The 22,266-nt window shown below is 34.7% G+C and overlaps 1 long non-coding RNA gene across 2 annotated transcripts in view; it reads right to left on the reverse strand.

Moving 5' to 3' along the window:
* The window catches only part of LOC110214760 (uncharacterized), a 106,764-nt gene that overhangs the window by 17,930 nt on the left and 66,568 nt on the right, over window positions 1-22,266 (reverse strand). For both annotated transcript variants that reach the window (XR_002326368.2, XR_002326367.2), the window contains exon 6: window positions 8,133-8,182. This is a non-coding gene — a long non-coding RNA (uncharacterized LOC110214760). The remainder of the gene's footprint in view (window positions 1-8,132; window positions 8,183-22,266) is intronic.

Raw genomic sequence — 22,266 nt, forward strand, 5'->3', positions numbered from 1 at the left:
GTAGGTACCTGTTCATATGTTTCATTAACAGCTTCTATAGGAAGTAAAAGCAGGCTTACATTCAACAGTGACAGATTAGAGAACCCTATGAGGTCCTGACCAGGGGGCTACTTTGTAGATTTAGGCAGGTCAGTCGTCTCTCCTCTCTGATGCTGTGTTGTATTGGTGGGTTGTATTTTAATGGTGGCAAGTGAAGAAAAGGCAGAATAAAATCTGACGTAATGTGAAAATAATTCTTAATTAAAAATCATATTGAAACCTGTAGTCTGCAAGAAAATGATTATATATTCTAGATCTGGAAGGGACCTTCTAGGTCAACTAGTCAAGGTTGGCCATTTTACAGATAAAGAAACTAAGGTATAGAGAAGTTAAGGCCCTTGACTAAAATTACACATCTAATAAATGTCAGAGAAGGGATCTGAATCCAGGTACTCTGACTCCAAAGTCATTCTTCCCACTACATGTAACCCCTAAATCTGTTATGGACAGTTGTTGTGTACCTTTTTTGAAGCTCCAAGAAGGTAGAAATTCTAACCCCTACTGACACTCTTTGCTTTCTGGGGCTCTGTTGTCTGTGACATCAGTGCATCTGATCTAAACCTGCTGGTCCTTGCTAGAATCCAACCAATGACTCTGATGGCTTGAGAGTTTTTCAATTCATCATTTTAAAGTTCTTAGTATAGCTCTAACCTTAGCATGTCATTTTGAAATCCTACTTCCCAGCCCCATCTTTGTCTCTCACTTATTTACCTTCATCCTCATTACCATGCCTTTTCAGTCATAGGAGGAATAGAATGGCTATTCTAGAGTCTGATCCAGGTTGCTATCTGCTACCCTCTCCTAATTTGCATAAACCTCATTAATATTTTGCCAATCTATGGCTAGATTTCCCTGGGGTTACAAAAGAATCATTACCTAAAAATCACTATAATTCCCAGCTTTGCTAGATATTTAGTGGCCCCATGTGGTTCCCCTACTCTGTTGTACTCCCATGATCTTCCCCAAACTCTACTTTTCTTCTACCACTTATTTCCTCTTCCTTATGTCTTGCTAATAATATCCATTCTCCAAATCATGTTCTCTCACCATTGACCTTTTCTATAGAGGTAAGGATACAGCTACCTCATTTTCTTCTTGCCCTATTCCCTGAAAGCAGCACATGACCATTCCTAAGGCTTTTGAGTTTTGATGATCTCTCATCACCAGATTAACCTCAGCTTGCTGAAATTCTTAAGCCTAGCAGCTACTTAGCTTACTGGGGCCCGGAATGGTGATAACATATATTGGGAGAAGGATTATGCACACTGAGAAAATCATAACTCCTTGGGCTATTGAAATACTACCAATCATAACCAAGAATAAAATGGGGAAATTAAAACAACAACCAAGACAACAGTTACAAAAATACAGAATTATTCACTATTAACCCTGATTCTTTTGTTTAACTGTACAGGGAATTAGGCCTTAATCTTTCATACCTTCTCACTCTGGGGGAAAAACATCCTTCTTGGAATCATCTCCAAGTATAGTTCCTTTTTATCTATCTCTTATTCTCACTCCCACCTTTCAGACATTTGAGGAGTATTCATAGCACCCAGAATAAAAAGATAAATATTGTTGAATGGAAGAATAGCTAATATTGATTTAAAAAAAACTTAAAATGCTTTACACATATTATTTCATTTGATCCTTATAACAACCCTGAGAGGTATGTGCTACTATTAGCCCCATTTTATACAGGGATAAACTGAGCCTGAAAGAAGGTGAGCATGTCATTTAACCTAGGGTCATATATCTACTAAGTACTTGAGGCAGGAATCAACTTCAGGTCTTTCTGACTCAAAGTCTAATTGTCCTACTACTCTATCACCTCTTTGGCTCTATAAACTGGATCTGTGGAGGGGTAGTGAATTTACACCCCAGAAAGATTTCCAAATTCCACTCTTCTTATTAGGCTTTTGTCATCTTGGACATTTCTCTACAATCATGTCAAGTCACTTGTCCTCCTAACCCTTAGCTTTCTGCATAGATAAAAGATGAAAATAGTTCTTGACTTGACTATGAATATGATTTGCTTAACAGATGACAGGAGATAATTATGAGACTAGACTTATTAGTCTTTTTATAAGACCATATTAATTTGCTTCAGATTTTGGATAGCAAAGGCAACTGAGTTCATAATGATAATTTTTAAAACTTCATTTACTCCAAATTCTCTGGAGCAAAAACTGTTCATTCTTTGGGGCATAAAATCCCTATCTAAATGTTACCTATGGCTTAAGGTAACCTTAGGAGCTAGGTGGCACAGTGGTTAGAGTACTGGGGCTGGTATCAGGAAGACTCATTGTCCTGAGTTCAAATCTGACCTCAGACACTTACTAGCTGTGTGACACAGGGCAAGTCATTTAACCCTGCTTGCCTTAGTTTCCTTATCTAGAAAATGAGCTGGAGGAAAAATAATGGCAAACCACTCCCTTATCTTTGGCTAGAAAACCCCAAATAGAATCACAAAGAGTCAGACATGACTGAACAACAATAAAAGTAAAAATTCCTCCTTATTCCTCCATTTCCACTGCCCCCATTAGTTGTATGCTATATTCATATGGTTCAGTCTTCTTTGCTCTTTCCTCATACAACAAAACCTGCTCATTGATGAGATTCATTTATGTTTACCACTTTCAAGGTTGCCTATGTTTAACTTTTACTTATAATTGTATAACTATAGCATTTCTCCCTTTTACAAATTATTTCATTTTCCAGGAAAAAGGAGAGAAAGGCACTAGGAATTAGACTAACCAAAATTTTCCTGCTTTACCAGGGAGAAATTTGATGTAGTTCTGTTGATCCTCCTTCCCACACAATCAGGTTCAGAGAGCTAATTTAGGAATAGTAGCTCTTGGATGAAAATGCATGGAGTGTGTGTGTGTGGGGGGAGAGACAGAGAGAGGAAAGAGAGGGAGAGGGAGAGAGAGAGAGAGAGAGAGAGAGAGAGAGAGAGAGAGAGAGAGAGAGAGAGAGAGAGAGAGAGAGAGAGAGCGCTTATTAGAGCCACTGGCATCAGTTATTGCCTTTCTACTTTCATTTATGACTGACTCCCTGAATGGTAACAATGAAGACTAGAAGTAACCAGTAAGTAATGAATAAATCCATTCAAAAGTCAACTAGAGAAACTTGTGATGACCAAAGTCTTATTCTACCCTCACGTTACCTCTTTTGAAATATAGCCTTCTCCTGAAAGTTTTATTTTTTTTTTGAGGTCTTACAACTAAACACTTTTAACATAGGACTAGATGAAACCTGGGAAGTCATCTACTCCAAACGTTCATCTACTAAGGAAGCTACCTCCCAGAGAAATGGTAGATTATCTGGTGTGCTGTAGAACTAGTTAGTGGAGGTGAGGGGACTAGAATCCACATGTTCTGATTCTAAGTCATAGGACCATTTATAGCAAAGTCATTTACTCCACTCCCCCTCATTTTACACATAAAGAAATTGAGACCCAGAGAGGTGAAATAAATTGCATCCAGTCCCATAGGTAGTAGGTTGCAGATCAAGTGTGTGAACCCACATCCTCTGACTCACAATTTATCACTTTTCCTACTGTTTCCAAGATGTATGCCCATCCTATCACACAATACTACAGTAACTCACTTATATATCATTTTCTCAATTATGAAAGATATATATTTCTCCATGAAAATCAGTTAAGCAGGAAAATGTTTTATAAAATCAAGATATTATTAAACTTGCATTATCATTATCTTCCTTGCTACTAATACTTTGAAGATTTTGTCAATTTGGGTACATCTTCCAGCAAGAAAGAAGGCCCACTATAACTAAGCAGAATGTCTTTAAGAGTTGAAAATTTTACCCTTCTGTTACCAACCTGGTGATGAACATCTCTTAACCTAGACAGGCTGGTCCTGAGAGAGCACGCATACAATTTTTCAGTGGCTCATACTAAAAGATTTCCAGCTGGATAAAACCTGCCTGAAGTTGTCATCCAGTGTCATAACCTCTGAGAACCCAGGATCACTTCCTCTCTTGGCTAAGTCAGTAGAACAGAATGTTGGTGGAGGATCAATATTAATAATAAAAATACTAACATTTTTCATAAGAAGGCATGATGGTAAGCATGATGATGAGATCAAAGAATCAACATATTGATGTATACATTGTGCTATAATAATAATGGCTAGCATTTTAATAGTGTTTTAAAATTTGCAAAGCACTTTGCATATATTATCACATTATTCCTCATAAAAACCATGTGAACTAGGTGCTATTATTATCTCCATTTTACACATGGGAGGTTAAGTGACCAGGGCCACACAACTAATAAATTATTGATGCAAATTTGAACCAAGTAAGATTTTCTTAACTTCAAATCCAACACTATAAGCACTGTGTCACTTTGCTGCCTCACTACGTCACATTATTTTTACATTTTAGTATTTTAACATCAGTACAATCTTGTGATAGGATTATTATATAATAAAACATGATTACTAGCAAATGTATACATATATCCAAAGAAATGCCCACTCAAAAATAACTTCCAATAAATTATTAATGTACATTTGAATGACAAGAGTGAGCAAAGGCAAATTAAGTCATCCTAATTCTGGAGCAGTCCCAGTTGGTCAGTCCAAATAGCTTCTCAATGGCTAAAATGGTTTTCCACTGCAGCAATTACTGCAAAGGTGGAAAAGGTATTAGAATATCAGAGGTACAAGAAAGAGAAAAATTACTGTACTTTTTGGATTTCCTCTACTGGATCATTTGTTGCATTCTTTTCATACACAGAGGAATTGTGAAGCTTATTTAGACAAGGTCTATAAAATACTGAGAGCTCCCCAGAGAAAGGCATTCAATAGGAACACAATGTTATTAATTGCAAGGTTTATTAAACATGATTAATTCCTCTGCCTCTACATATTACTTTCTCATACACAGCTTATGTTATATAAATCTTTCTATGGCCAAAAGAAGTTTATTGGAAGGAGAGAGACTATTATTTTGTATTTTTAATAATGTGCAATTTATTCCTAAAAGTTCATGCTATTGATCAGCCAGGTACATTATTGGTCTTGATGGTTTTTTTTTTATTTTAGTTTTTTTGCTTGTTTGTTTTGTTTTGTTTCATTGGCTTGGTTTGTTTTTGTTTTTGTTTTTTTTCCCTCTCTATTCAGAAGTCTCCAGGGCAATAAGATCTTTTTATGAATTGGGCATTTTCAGAAGCTAAGTATTTCAGACTAGAAAATCACCTTCTGAGAATGTAAAAAAAAGTAACAGCTGAGTCTGTTTATTTGTCAGTGACATAATTGAGGAACTGTTATAGAAGTTGTTTTGAAAGTGAAGTCAGGAACACTGAAGACTGTTCATTGCCATTCTCAACACTTGTTGAAACAGCTTTCTTAAGACTTAGGTATTTTGAATGATACTATGTTGCCTGTGAGGATGAGCAGTGAGATCTGTTGTAGCGGCTTCTGTGTTAGCCTGGAAAATACACTTCTGCTAAAAATGTATGCTTGAAAAGAGAGCTCAGTAAGAGGTAGAATTATTGTACACAGGAGCAGGGAGAAAAAGAGAATGAGAGTGTGAACAATAACTTGTTACGTATTTTTCAGGAATGGTTATTTCTTCTACTTCCCAATTTCATATCTCTTTGCCATCTCTGAATTTTTCTCTCTATATAAAATATTTCAGATCACTTTTCTTTTTAATGGAGTGCTATTAAATGTTAACTTTTTATTAGAAACAATGAAATGAAATCAAAGCATACAAATATATATTTACTTCAAATTCTGCAGGATGGAATTTAAATATGTTTTCATTATATATTCAAAAAACTTTTCTTAATGTGAATATGCATGCCAATGACCTGTGCAAAATACTATTTATTATAAATAGATGAAATACAAGATAAGTCTTGTCTAAACTGGCTTTTTGCTTTTAAATAATTTTCTTTTGTGTCTAATAGGTTTATACTTTAAGTTACAAGAGTGGAATTAATTTATTCATAAACCATACATTAAAAATGTCAAGAGACTAAAAAGAAACGTGTATAGTACCACATATAGGACTTAAAAAGTGGACTTTCCTTTATCTCTTTAATGATCTCCAATACCTAATAAGTTTCTAAATTCTATTTTCTCATCTTTTCTCACACAAACGTCCTACTTCATTATGAACTAAAGGAATTAAACAGGTCTTGTTCTATTTGTCCATGCAAGTTTCCAAGAAATATCGGCATTTGAGCTAGAAAGGATCCTAAGACAACATCTTATTCAATCATCTTATTTTACAATTGAGGAAATTCTTTAATTAATTGTTTGATTAATCAGTCTCCTAGATGATCTACGTGAATTGAGTCTCTGTCATCTCCATTCCAGACTACATATTATTTCTATATTTAAGTTTTTTTAAGATACCATTTTGATCATTTCACTGCCCTAATGAAAAAAAAAAACTTCAATGGCTACCTATTGTCTACTACATGAAGTACAAGTTCCTCTGCCTGACTTTCAAATTCCCAAAACTACAGCCCCACCTTTCCTCATCACCTTAATTTTTTACTATTTCTCAACATTTTCTCTTGATCGAGTCTCCTACCAATAAGCCTAAAATATATTATGTTTATTCCTTTTTGTATTGTGTCTCCTTCACTGCTTCTCCTAACATCAATTAATTATGTTTTGTTGGGAAGAGAACTGAACTTGGATTTGGGAGATTTGGGTTTGAATCACAGCTCCAACACTTGCTAGGACTGAAATTTGGGGCTCTCTTGACCACTCTGAACCTCAACTCTCACAAGGATGGCATGAAAAAATCCTTAAAGTGTAAATCTTAAAATTCTATGTAAAGATGATTTACTATCACTAATAAAAATAATCACTTACTGAGTCTTTATGGTGGTTTTGGAATGGTTTTACTATATTCTTTCCAATTTCTTTGTATTCTATTAAGTCTTCAAGGCCCATCTCAAGCTCCACATCATCCATGCACTTTTCTCTTATCACTCCCTTTAACTGTTCTTTCCTTTTTCTGAATGACTATTGAACTTGTAGTCAACACTACGTAGCTTGATATTTAATTTTGGTCTAATTCTTTCATGTATGTTAGTTTTATTTCCCCAAATAAACATTAAGGTCCTGGAGGGTGAATAATTTGCTGTATAACTTTTTCTCCAAAATACATTATTCCAATGTTGAGGAAACAACAACAACAATGACAATGATAATCATCATAATATTTATCATGACACTTTATAGTCAGGAACAGAAATTGAGAAACTTACTTGAAATATAACTAATGGGAGACTGTTTTTTTTCACTGAGACATTAATTAAAGAACAGAAAGAATCTGGATAATAACGTAGGAGTAATATTTGACAAAAGCTGTCTACTTACGTACTGAACTTTCTTGCCTTCCAACCCTTTTAAGCTCCAAAACACAAAGTAAAAGAATAAATGTCTGATCAAATGTTTAAAATTTTGAATAGTTCGAGGGAAAAGGTTGAAAAGCAATAATAATCTGTACCTCTATCTGACTCAAAACATGCATTATCTTCATCACTTTGTACCTTTCCTCCTCTGATGCATAGACAGCTGTCATTTATCTCTTATTAAGACTCTATGAGCACCTCCAGGTTAGTACAACTTTGAATAGTACAGATCTCAACATATACAAATACATATGCATATACTCATATGCCAATAGGGATGTTTTACAAGTACTTCTTGAGTAAACTTGGAATTATTGTTTATACACACATATGTAGTGTGTGTATAAATGAATAAATAGATATGCATGTGTATGTATATATGTATCTATCTATACCTATAGATATAGATATAGATACATATATTTTCCATACATGTCCTCCTGTAACTCCTCTATAAAGAGTCTAGCTATTCACTGGGGAATTTATTTTATATCTCTTGACATTGTGAGGGCACCAATACAGCAAAGTTTATTCATTGGCAATGATTCCCTCTTACTACATGACAGGACTACTTTCTTTTTCAGGCACACATTTCTTTGCTAAGACATTTTATATCTTTTAACTTGTGTAGCTTCACTGCTAACCATCTGCAGCTTGCTCGACACACTGTGAATCTCTTCATTACCTTTTGCAGGGAACTTCTTTCAACTTGAATTGTTTGAAGGCTGAGGTGTTCTGTGAATCATAGTCATAGAGCATTACCAGAAGAATCAGTGTTCAAAAAAAAACAAAAACAAGAAACATATGGGCCTTTGTTTCAGGGTAAAACCGAGGATCACAAAAAGCTTATATAATTTTCCAAATGCAATTCAGTTCATTTTTAATTAATGAAAACTGGATGTTAAAGTCTTTTAAATAGTAAACCAAGTTTAATATAGGAAATAGGAAACTTGAGGGCACAGTTTATTAGAGAACTAACTAGTTATAAAATTTCCCTACTGACATTTTGCAAGAAACTTTGACTACAATTTAGAGAAATAACTCTTTCATAAAATCTGTATCATTTGTAGAATGTTTTCATTTATTTTCTCAATTACATGTAAAAATATTTTTAATATTTTGAGTTCCAAATTACCTCCTATTAACTGTCTTCCCTCCTTGAAAAGGCAAGGATTTTGATATAGATTATACATGTGCAGGCATGCAAATCATATTTCCATTTTAACCATGTGGCAAAAGAGAACAGAGATCCTCCCAAAAATGCAAGAAAAATAAAGGAAGTTTTAAAAAGTGCACTTTGGTCTGCATTCAGACTCCATCAGTTCTTTCTCTGGAGGCAGATAGCATTTTTCATCACAATACTTCAGAATTTTCTTGTATCATATTTCCAAGAATAGCTAAGTCATTCATAGTTTATCATTATATAATAATGCTGTTACTATTTGCAATTATCTCTTGACTCTGCTCACTTTGTTTTGCATCAGTTCATATAAGTTTTCCCAGGCTTTTCTTTTTCTGGAACCATCCTGCTCATCATTTTTTGTATCACAATAACATTCCATCATAATCACATACCACAACTTTTTTGGCTATTCCCCTATTGACAAACATCCCTTCAATTTCCAACCCTTTGCCACCATAAAGAGCTGATATAAATATTTTTCCTACATAAGACCTTTTGCACTTAAGGTAATAATTAAATAAAACTGTCTATCCTTAAAATATGATGTTTAAATTATTCAATAACACTTTTTAGCTATATTTCAGGTATTTCTCTTTTTCCAACTATTCTACTTTATTCTATGTAGAAGAGTGTTGGAGTGAATATGAGGATAAAATTAAATTTTCATGATATCTAGAGACATACCTAATTGAAAAATCATGATATATGGCAACTCAAATGGGGAAATTCAATGTATAAAGTTCATTTCCTAGACTGTGAAGGTAGATTACAAAGTAAGTCCATCATTTTCATAGACAGGTAGTGAAGTATAGTAGACAATATTACAAAATTGGATTCAGGAAGACCTGGGTTCAAATCCAACCTCAGACATTCATTGAGTATGGGAAATTATTGAATCTCCACCAGCTTTAGTTTTAGCATCTACAAAATTTCATCCATGATATTTTATATCTCTTCTATCTCTAAATCCATGATCCTATAAGGAACCTTTGAATGTAAGGTGGGAGATTTAGTTACACTATGAATACCTAAACTTTCACATAATATTCTCTATTTCCTAAAGATGAATGAAACCTAAATGAATTCAATTGTTCATAGAACTGAGAGACAAAGAGGATTTTAGAGGATGAACAAATGTCTGAAAAAGCAATTGTTAAACATTTACTATCTGCTAAGCACTATGTGAAGCACTAGGGGTACAAAGAAGAAAAAATAAGACAGTCTCCATTTTCAAAGAGCTCATTTTAAGTGAGGGTGAAATATATATAAAGTTTAGCTACAGGACAGATGGAAAAGCCTGTATGACCTAAGAAGACAAAAAAAGGGAGATGGTAGGGCCTCATCATACTTCATCTCCTTGGAAGTAATGACATTATTTATTCCCATCACATGCAAGCTTCCCTAGTGATTTGGGGGATTAGTTGAGTCTGAGGGTATGGAGTACTCCTTATGGTAACAGGTATTCCAACCCCTTCATTTTACAGGCCTAGAGACATGAAATACCTTGCCTAAGGCTAAGAATATTATAGCCAATATTTAATCTTAAGTATTCTGATTTAACATCTAGTGATGTATCCATTATACCATGCTGTGGAGTAGGTAAGCCATGACTAATAAATCACCAGGCACCTAGCACATTCATTCACAACCTTTCTCTCAAGCAAACTACTTGAAGTCATGGAATAAAATATATCAAGATTCAGATAACTTTTGTTGTTTTAATCTTAGTCATTTTTCAGTCTTGTCTGATATTTCATGACCCTTTTTGGGATTTTCTTGGCAAAAGGAAACTGAGGCAAATAGGGTTAAGTGATTTGCCCAGGGTGATGCTGCTAGTAAGTGTCTAAGGCCAAATTTGAATTCAAGTTTTCCTGACTCCAGGCCTAGAGCTGTACCCACTGTTTCACCTATATGCTGAGGAAATAAACTGCAAAATATCTGGTTGGCACGGGAATAGTTCCCTCCTTCACTCTTGATAAAGAACTACACCAGCATTTTCACCAACATTTTGAAATGTTTTTAAAAAAAAAGTCAGTATGGGGCTTTTGTAGGAGAGGTCTGGAGCTGTACAGATGAGTTAATATTTGTGTAGAGGGTATACAACAGAATTTGATTGACTTGATACGAACAGATTGTGTGTTGCATTAGCTGAAAGCTTATTAAAATGAAATGTTAGAATCTAGATATTATAGGGAGGTGGTACTAGTTTTATTTTCTACTGGATCTTTTCCTTAGATGTGCAGGAAGTATTCACAAGTATGTAACCATCATGTTCATGAGTGGTGGATACATACGTGTTCTACTCCAGTCTTCCATCTTTGCAATAATATCATAATCTGGGAAGCAAGAGATAGTTGTGCATAGACAAATTCAGTCTAGTATTTACTTTCTGTATCGTATGATCTGATTTTGCTTCCTCTCCCCAGAGGAGGGTGCTCTGATACACTGGGCAAACTTACAGTAAAAGGAAACATGACTCCATGTGTCTGAGACTTAATGTCAGGAATACTTCACAGCAATACGGAGTATGAATTGAGAATAAATTAATGTTCATGAGAGAGGGAAAACAATGGGTTCAGTTAGTTATATAAAATTAGAGTTCATTAGAGAATATTCAAGTGGGGATATAGGTCAAAAGACAAGTTAAGGCTAAAGAATTATGGTTTGGGAGGTCACTCACTGGATGAGTAATATAAAATTCTGCCTTTCTGAACATTAAGCTATAATTTACCAGGCAAGGAGGCAACTTTGAAGGTGATTCAAAACACATTATCTTCTCTTTTTTTGAAAGCTAAGCATAGAATCTTGTATGTATTGGTGGACTCTTATAAAATATATTTATGATTCAACAATGTCAAATATCATATTGCATTTATTATGATCACAGTTATACAGATCAATGTATGTGCACGTAAGCATGTACATATAAATACATGCATATATACATATATATCTATATATATACATGCATGTATATAGTATGTGGGTATATGTGTTGTTATAAAATCAATGTACCATTAAAAATTAAATTTTGTTCATTAGCAATGTCAAACTCAAATTGACTTAGAAAACCACAAATTTATATTATCTATGTTGCATTGTATTTTTATTTATTTTGTTAAACATTTCACATTTATATATTAATCTTGTTCAGGTTGCACTCAGGAATCTACAGAATGTAAGTTTGACCTCTCTATTGCACAAGACATATAAGGAAAGGAACAATATAAATGATAAATATTCAAGAAGATACATGTAAATTGCTAAATTAAATGCCATACAAGGAAAACTAAAATTCCAACTGTAATATTTGAAGATGATATAATGATTAAGAGGAAGAACAAAAATTAAACAGTGTAGTTGATTACTAATTGGTAAATGGTTAAAAGATATGAACAGGCAGTTTTCAGATGAAGAAATTGAATCTGTCTATAGTCATATGAAAAAATGCTCTAGAGCACTATTGATTCAAGAAATGCAAATTAAAACAACTCTTCACATTATCAGATTGTTTAATATCACAGAAAAGGAAAATGATACATTTTGGAGAAGATGTGGGAAAACTGGAACATTAATGAATTATTAGTGGACTTGTGAACTGATTCAACTATTCTGGAGAGTAATTTGGAACTATGCCCAAAGGGCTATAAAACTGTGCATACCCTTTAATCCAGCAATACTGCTACTAGCTCTGTATCCCAAGGAGATCATTCAAAAGGGAAAAGGACCTACATGTACAAAAATAATTATAGCAGCTCTTTTTGTGGTGGCAAAGAAATGGAAATTGAGGAAATACCCATCAAATGGGGAAATGGCTGAAAGAGTTGTGGTATATAAATGTAATGGAATGTATTGTGCTATAAGAAATAATGAGCAGGCAGATTTCAGAAAAACCTGAAAAGATTTACATGAACTGATGCTCAGTGAAGTGAGAAGAACTCCAGAACAAAGTACACAGCAACAGCAACATTGTGTGTTAATTAACCATGATAGACTTAGCTCTTCTCAGTGATACAATACAAGACAATTCCAAAAGACTCATGATGGAAAATGCTATCCACATCCAAAGGAAGAACTGTGGAGTCTGAATTCAGATCAAAGCATACTATTTTCACTTTTTTTGCTTTTATTTTTGTTTTTAATTTTTTCCTTTTTTTCTGATTCTTCTTTGACAACATGACTAACTGTGGAAATAAGTTTAACATGATTGCACATGTATAATCTATATCAGATTGCTTGCTGTCTTAGGGAGGGGGGACAGGAAGGAGGAAAGGAGGGAGAAAATTTGGAGCTCAAAATTTTATACAAATAAATGTTGAAAACTATCTTTACATGTAATTTGAAAAAAATCAAACTATTTTGAATGAAAAAAAATTATGTTGAATTAAATTGAATCTTTTTAAAAAAAAAGTGTGGTTGAAAAGTGTCTATCTCCAGTGGGATTGAAGAGATTAAAGGGACAAAAAAGGCAGACTGTTAGTATTTTTCTCCTACAATGAGGTATGTGAAAGTGAGAAATAAATGTACTCTCAAGAGAAATAATGGAGTCCTATCATTTCAGTGATACAAGATATGAATGGATGAAAGACCAGTGAATATAATTTTGATAACATTATACTGGCAAACAGGAGTGGTCTTTGTAATTCTTCCTCCTTGGGACCCTTTAAGAAAAATCAAAAAGGTTGTTTGTTTCTTTGTTTGTTTTCTCTAATGACCACAAATTAAGATTTCTGTTTGTTTCTTTGCTTTTTTAAGTTTTACATGAGCAAGAGAGCACTAGCTCCTTCTATCAGATTATACAAGAAATAGGGGTTACTGGGAATGAGAAATTTTGAACTTGAGTGATTTTTATGGAGGATCCTTGAAAATAGAAAAATGCAAATTAAGAGTTTTCTTACTTTGGACACATTTTAATGCTTAAAAAGTGTAATATTGGGCTCAACTACAAATGATCATATGAAGTTTCTCCTATTTATCCATTTTGAAAAGAGAAATTCTTTTGGGGGAGAAGAATAAGCATTTTTCTTGAATAAATAAACTGGAGTGATTTATCTTTACATATGATTTTTTTCCCACTGAATAGTTATCAGATGGTTCTCTTTCTCTGAATAATAAACACCAGTATGACTTCTGATAACCACCTTGTGTTAACAGATAGAATCCAAACACACAAAAGCTTGTTAACCCACCATTGAGAACATTTTGTAAAGAATCTGAGAGGTCACAAAGCTACTTTTTACTAGTGTAAATTTAATTTTGATCATTTTTTTAAAAAAGAACCAAAAGAGAGGATGAAATCTCTTTTCCTTACTAGACCTCATTTTGTTAACTTTTGAATTTGAAAATGGGATCCGCTATGGACAAAGGGATTTCACATTGTTTTTTTTTTTGTTTTCTTGTTTTGTTTTTTGGTCTTTCACTACTTCACTCTCAAAATGATGACTTCCATAGTAGATTTTCTTTCTTTAAATTTCTTTATTTCTTTAAATACAAACAGTTTGCATTTATATTGTACCTTATAGTTGTAAAGTATATAGCAAACCTATTTTTTTATTACAGCAACAATTTAAGGTTCATATCTTATTACTATTCCCATATTCCCACATGAGGAAATCTGAAAACAGTTAAATAATATATTCAATGATATAATGGTCATATAACAAGCAAGTAACAGAATTGAGACTCAACGCCACTTGCTCTCTACCTTAAGTTCAGTACTCTTCCCATTATATTGTGCAGTTTCTGAATTACTGTAGCACAATATTTGTATCTGTTCATACACAAGCAATGTGTATAGCCTTGGATTGGAATAATCCCAAACTCCATTTTCATTAAAAATAAAATAAAGAATACAATTTTGGATGGAATAAAAAGAATTTGGGCTAAGGAGATGTTTGTTTTAAGCATATAATACAATGAATTCTGTTTGGTCACAGTTAATAGAGAGCCCTTATTTAGAATATAGCAGCATCTTGCAACAAATACCTATCTATATAAAATATCAGACTTTGCCCAGGCCAAACCTCACCTTCTTGCAAACGAGGAAACTGACTCAAGAAACCAGAGTCATACCCAATAAACATTCTAAAGTTTTGAAGCAATCAGCAACTGTGTAACTCAGATGAGAGGAGGAGAGCAGGGTCTACATTCCAGGATCTAGCCCAGCCTATAGAAGAATATTTACAGAAGACATCATGGACCAAACAGGGCCTAAAATTTTGCCCCTCTGACCTGAAAGAGCTTTCTAGTTGTCTGATAGGTATTGGAGTAAGAGCATTAGTCTAGTGATCCTTAAAAACAAACCCCATTCCAGACCTTCAGAACTCAGACCATGGTGGGCAGCAATCAGACTTTGCCCTATATCAGACCACTTTTGAAGTATTGAAAGCTTACAGGTCCTCAAACTGTTACTGAAATCTTGGAATAAGAATATTTCAAGTAGGGAAGCTAGTTGTGCAGTCGGTAAAGTGCCAGACTTGGAGTCAGGAAGATTCATCTTCTTGAATTTAAACCTGGCCCCAGACACTTAGTAGTTGTGTGGACAAATCACTTCAACCGGTTTGCCTCAGTTGCCTCATCTATAAAATGAGCTGGAGAAGGATGTGGCAGACCACTCCAGTATCTTTACCAAGAAAATTCCAAATTGGGTCACTAAGAGTTGGACATAACTAAATAATAATTACAACAACAAATACCCCAAGAAAGCAGCAACGTGACCAACCCAGACCTTCCCTCTAGAATTGCTGCAGAGTTCAATCTTAACATCAAAGTTCAAATTCAGGAAGCAAGCTAGAAAATGGAGAAACACAAACACACACACACACACACACACACACACACACACATACAAGAATACCACCATAAAGAGTTATCATGGTAGCAGGAGAAGCTCAATACAGAAAACCAGAAAAAGATAATTACTACAAAATATCTATAAATTAAGTATAAGAGGAAAACAGAGCCTGAGAAAGAATTCCTGGAAGATATGAAGAGAGTATACATGGGTGTGAATGTGTGTTTGTATGTATGTATAATTGTATATACATGTATTTATGTGTAAATGTGCATGTACACATACTTAAATGAGAGTGTTGGGGGGTGGGGGAGAAAATTGACAGCTTGGCACAGAGATACAACACGATGCACAAGCAACAAACTACCAGAAAATTAGAATGGGCTATACGGAAACCAATGACTTCACGAGGCAATAAGTATCAAAACAGTCAAAAGACTTAAAATTCAGAATACAAGATAAAGTATCACATAGCAAAAACAACTATCCTGGAAAACTGGTCAGAGAGCGGACACATAAGAATCATTGGACTATATTAATACCTTGACCAAAAAAAAAAATAACCTAGACATCCTTTTTTCAAGAAATCTTAAAAAAAGAAAACTTTTCACATCTCTTAAAACCAGGGCAATATGAAAATAGAAATAACTCACTGGCCACCTCCTAAAAGAAACCCCCAAAATGAAAACTCAGTAACACCGTAGCAAAATTCAGCATTTCCAAGTCAAAGAAAACATGCAGTAAGCAGCCAGAATTCAAGTATTGAGGAGTTAACGTTAGAATTACATATGCTTTAGCAGCCCATGATATCAAGGAGATGAGAACTTGGAATACAACGTTCCAGAAGACCAAGGTTTATATTTAAGAATAACTTATCAAGAAAAACTGAGTATAATTCTACAGGATGTTTAGTTAAACTTGAACATCTAGCCATTCCTCATGAAAAGACCATAGCTACAGATAAATTTTCAACGTCAAATACAGGAGTAATAAAGACAAATATTTTTAAAAAGGTAAATATGGATGAAAAATGATAAAATATTAAATAAGAATAAACTACTAAATTTAAATGTGGGGAGAAGATACATGTATCTCCTCTAAAACTTGTCATTATCAAGGGTCATAGAGGGATTCTAAGTAGTCAAGATCTGGAAGTGGTTTTGTTATGTGTGGACAGTCTTAAAGGAAGAATTAAAAGGGGTGGAAAGAAATGCAATGAGGGGAGGGTAAGGAAAGGAAGGTTGTGGGAAACCATTTAACATAATACAGGTGAGCAAGTAGACAATTGTATAAGCAAAAAGGGAGAATGGGGAAGAGTGGCTGACATTTGAACTTTACACTCATTAGAACTTGTCTATGAAAGGAAGAAAGAAAGAAAGAAAGAAAGAAAGAAAGAAAGAAAGAAAGAAAGAAAGAAAGAAAGAAAGAAAGAAAGAAAGGAAGGAAGGAAGGAAGGAAGGAAGGAAGGAAGGAAGGAAGGAAGGAAGGAAGGAAGGGAGAAAGGGAGAAAGGGAGAAAGGGAGAAAGAGAGAAAGAGAGAAAGAGAGAAAGAGAGAAAGAGAGAAAGAGAGAAAGAGAGAAAGAGAGAAAGAAGAGAGAAAGAAGAGAGAAAGAAAGAAAGAAAGAAAGAAAGAAAGAAAGAAAGAAAGAAAGAAAGAAAGACATTTAGAGTTGGGCACAGATATAAATTTAACTGAATAGAGAAATAAGAGGGAAAGGGGAGAAAGGGGGAGGGGGAGTTGGGGAGAGGGTATATTAAGGGAGGGATTCATTGTAATCAACTAAACTAAGGCTATGCTAAAATATTTATAGCTCTTTTTTTTTGAGGTGACAAAGAATGAGGATATGAGGTATTACCCATAAATTTGGAAATAGATGGAGAAGTTATGTCATACAAATGTGATGGAATACTATTGCATTTTTTTTTCTCTTTTTGCTTTTATTCTTCATGTCAGCTATCGTTCAATAAAACATCAAGCATTTGTTTTAAAGCACTTAATTATGCACCAGGAACTGTGCTAAGCTCTGGGGATACAAGTACCAAGAATGAAACAGAAGGAAGGAACCCTATAATATAGGGGAAAAACAAGTACATATCTACAGCATAAACAAAAAGTGAACAAATATAAATTTGTACAACATCATTTGGGAGTGAGGGAATTAATAGTTGGGGGCAGGATCCAATTAAGAAAGGCAGAAATTGTTGCTTTAGCTATTTCTGCAGCTGCTATAGCCACATCAATTGAAGACTCAGAAAAGAAAGTTATTGGCCCAAAACTCTTGGCACATAAAATGGTTCATGATCAGAAATTAATAGAATTTTATCTGTGGAGATAACATTTAAAAAACCCATTAACAGTGGCTGAGCCAAGATGGTAGAGTAAAAGCAGTGACTTGCTTGAGCTCTCCCAAAAATTCCTCTAAATATCTGTAAAAAAAAATGGCTTTGAATAAATTCTATAACAGCAGAACCCACAAAAACACAGACTGAAACAAATTTCCAGCCCAAGACAACCTGGATAGTTGGTTAGAAAACTCTATAGCACTTGGATGGGAGAGAAACCAATTCAGTGTTGGCACTCAGGCAAAGACCAGGCCTCAGTGAACCTGGAGTAGGCCTCAGAGTGAATCACAGGGCACCTATAGCAGTTTCCAAACTTCTAAATCCACAAACACCAAAGACAACTTAGAAGGTCAGTAGGAAAAGTCTGTGACCACTGTGAGAGAGAAGCTTGGGCCCAGCTCCAGTCCCAAGTGCAGGCCTGAGGCTTCTGCTGCTCCTGGAACTCTCAGCACAAAAACTGAGGGGAAATTGAGTGGCTGATCAGAGCTGGATTGCAGAGATCTCTTTGCTGATGCTTAGGCATGATTCTCAAGCTTTGCTTGTGCTAGCATCTGGGTCACAGTTCTGGATGACAATCTTGGGGTGAGGAGGAGTGCTGGTGTGGTGGACCTTGTAGTGGCTGTGGAGAGAGAATCCTCACCATTCCAAGGCAGAAAAGAAAGCCTGTGTTCACTCACAGACCAGAGCACAGGCCAGGAAAGGAGTAAACATCTAGCCCTTGATCATACTACCTTGGAAGAACTGAAAACTTACAGATCCCTACAAGTATCTCTGAAAACAGCTGCACAAAACCCCTGAAGCTTGGGACAGTACATTATCAACACTGGAAGTAGACCTCTACCTTAACAAATAGTTTATAACTCAAGAAATTGCCTGGGGTTATGAGCAAACTACAAAAAAAAAAAATCTGACCATAGAATCTTTCTTTAGTGACAAAGAAGATCAAAGCATACAACCAGAAGAAGACAACAAAGTCAAAGCTCCTACATCCAAAACCTCCAAGAAAAATATGAGTTGGTCCCAAGCCATGGAAGAGCTCAAAAAGGATTTTGAGAAGCAAGTAAGAGAAGTAGAGGAAAAACTGGGAAGAGAAATGAGAGTGATGCAAGAAAATCATGAAAAACTAGTCAACAGCTTGCCAATGGAGACTCAACAAAAAAATATACTGAATGAAATAACACCTTAAAAAAACAGCCTAACCCAAATGGCAAAAGAGGTCCAAAAAGCTGATGAAAAGAATGCCTTCAAAAACAGAATTGGACCGATGGAAAAAGAAGTCCAAAAGTTCCCTGAAGAAAATACTTCCTTAAAAATTAGAATGGAGCAATTGGAAACTAGTGACTTTATGAGAAATGAAGAAATTGTAAAACAAAACCAAAAGAATGAAAAAAATAGAAGAAAATGTGAAATATCTCATTGGAAGAACAACTGGCCTGGAAAATAGATACAGGAGAGATAATTTTAAAATTATTGGACTATCTGAAAACCATGATCAAAAAAAGAGCTTACACATCATCTTTCAAGAAATTATCAAGGAAAACTGCCCTGATATTCTACAACCAGAGGGTGAAATAGAAATGGAAAGAATCTGCAAATCACCTCCTGAAAGAGATCCTCAAAGGAAAACTCCTAGGAATAGTGTAGCCAAATTCTAGAGTTCCCAGGTAAAGAAGAAAATATTGCAAGCAGCCAGAAAGAAATAATTCAAGTATGGTGGAAACACAATCAGGATAACACAGATTTAGCAGCTTCTACATTAAGGGATCATAGGGCTTGGAATATAATATTCCAGAAAGCAAAGGAAATAGGATTACAGCCAAGAATCACCTACCCAGCAAAACTGAGTATTATCCTTCAGGTGAATAATGGACATTTGGTAAAATAGGGGACTTTCAAACATCTTAATGAAAAGATCAGAGCTGAATAGAAAATTTGACTTTCAAATATAAGACTCAAGAGAAGTATGAAGAGGTAAACAGGAAAGAGAAATCATAAGGGACTTATTAAGGTTGAACTATTTACATATGACAGGGAAAGATGATGTTTGTAACTCATGAGACCTTTGTCAATATCAGGGTAGTTGGAGGGGAAAAATTATATATAGAGATAGATTCATAGATAGAGGGCACAGGGTGAGTTGAAGATGAATGGGGTGATATCTGGATAATAAAATTAAGGGATGAGAGAGGATTATACTTGAAGAAGGAGAAAGGGAGATGTAGAATGAGTAAATTATCTCACATGAAATGGACAAGAAAAGGCTTTTACAGTAGAGGGGAAGTGGGGGAAGGTGAGAGGGAAGGAGTGAATCTTATTCTCATCAGATTTGGCTAAAGGAGGGAATAACATACACATGCAATTGGGTATGGAAAGCTATGTTATCTTACAGGAACATAGTGAGGAAGAGGATAAGGGGGGGGAGATGATAGAGTGGAGGACAGATTGCGGTAGGAGGTAATCAGAAGCAAACAGTTATGATAATGGACATGGTCAAAATAGAGAATAGAATAAATGAGGGGCAGGATAGGATGAAGGGAAATACAGTTAGCTTTCCACAGCATGAGTACTGTGGAAGTGTCTTGCATGACTATACAACTATAACCTGTATTGAGTTGCTTTCCTTCCCAAAGACAGTGGGTGGAGAGGGAGGAAGGGAGAAAATTTGGAACCCAAAGTTTTGAAAACAAATGTTAAAAAAAATTTCACATGCAACTGGGAAATATGGGGTATAGAAATGGGGTATAGAAATCTATCCTACCCTACTGGAAAATAGAAGAGGAAGGGGATAAGGAAAAGTGCGGAGGAAATAAAAGCAAGGGCAGATTAGGGGTTTCCCTTGAGGTTGGGGGGAGGGGTGAGATGGGGAGAAAATTGGGAACTCAAAATCTTGTGGATGTGAATATTGAAAACTAAAAATAAATAAATTAATGAATTTAAAAAAAACTATTAGCTTCTGTTTTGCTGTCACACCTTAAGGACTATAGGACCTTTCTGACTTGTAGCTGAAAGTTTCTATGTGTGGTCTCCATTTGAATGTGAGCTCCTTCAGAGCAATGATAATCTTCCTTTTTTATTTCTCTTCCCACAATTTAGCACAGTGCTGTGCATATAATAATTGTTTCATTCATTCATTCATTCATTCATTCATTTGTGCATTCATTTGTTCTTTTTAAGTTTTTATTTATTTAATTTTTTGATTTATTGAATAAAACAAGCATTTTCGTAACACTATAATAAAAATATTATACGTGAAACTGCAAATCTATTATGTACAACTTGCTATTCCTTTTAAATGTATGATAAAGTTATCATGCAAATTTCCTTTTTACTTCCTTTTTTCTTCCCTCCTTCTCACTCTAGAGATGGTTACCATTACACACACACACACATATATACATACATACATACATACAATATTGTTGTCACTGTGTACATTTTGTGCAAGTCTATCCATCTTTTTCTAAGATGTTGAGCTGATCATTTCTTATAGCACAGTGGTGTTTCATCACAATCACATATCACAACTTGTTCAGCCATTCTCAAATTGATGGGCATCAAGTTCTTTGCCACCACAAAGAGAGCTGCTATAAATATTTTAGAACATAAGGGTTCTTTTCCTTTTTTTTTCCCTAAACATCTTTGGAAATACATCTGATAGTGGTATTGCTAGGTCAAAGAATACAGGCAATTTAATAACTGTTTGGGTATAATTCCTGATTGGTCTCCAAAATCAGTTCACAATTCCACCAACAATGAATTAGTGTCTCAATTTTTCCACTTCCCCGTCAACATTTGTTTCTATCCCCTTCAATTGTTTTAGCCAATCTGATAGCTGCAAAATTATATAATTTTTAAGAATTAGACATTATGGCGTTTGGTGGGCATAGATTCAGTATTGAGATTGTTTCATCTATCATTTATCAAAATGTAATTACCCTATTTATCTCTTTAAATTTAATATGTTTAGCCATAACTTTGTCTGAGATTATAATTGCTACCTCTAACTCTTTTTAACATCAGCTGAAGCATAATAAATTCTACTTCAATCTCCATTTTAACTCTGTGTATATCTCTCATGTTATGTGTCCAAAAGACTTCTACATTCCTCCAGATGTGCACATTGTTTCCTCTTCAACTCAGATGAGAATAAGTAAATATTCTAAGGGAGTTTCAGGTCAAAGTTTCATGACTTTTCTTCATGATGTGAAAATTGGAAAAGTAAATGATATGAGAAATCATAAAATGTTTTGATTTATTGAGACCTGTAATTTCAGTGGTAGAGGAAAGTATTCCATTGAAACAAATATGTTACTTTCTTGTAATATGTGATCTTATAACACAACCACTGACACTAAGAGATTAAGGACATATCCAAAGTTAATCTTTGTCAGAGATGTGTTTTAAACTCACATTTTCCGATGCCAAAGTCAAGTCTCTTTCCACTATGCCATGCTTCCTCAGTTCCATGTTAAAGTTGTGAAATTCATAATTTCTGTGAT

The sequence above is a fragment of the Phascolarctos cinereus genome, unplaced genomic scaffold, assembly GCF_003287225.1.
Source record: "Phascolarctos cinereus isolate Bilbo 61053 unplaced genomic scaffold, phaCin_HiC Scaffold_4;HRSCAF=312, whole genome shotgun sequence".
Lineage (NCBI taxonomy): Eukaryota > Metazoa > Chordata > Mammalia > Diprotodontia > Phascolarctidae > Phascolarctos > Phascolarctos cinereus.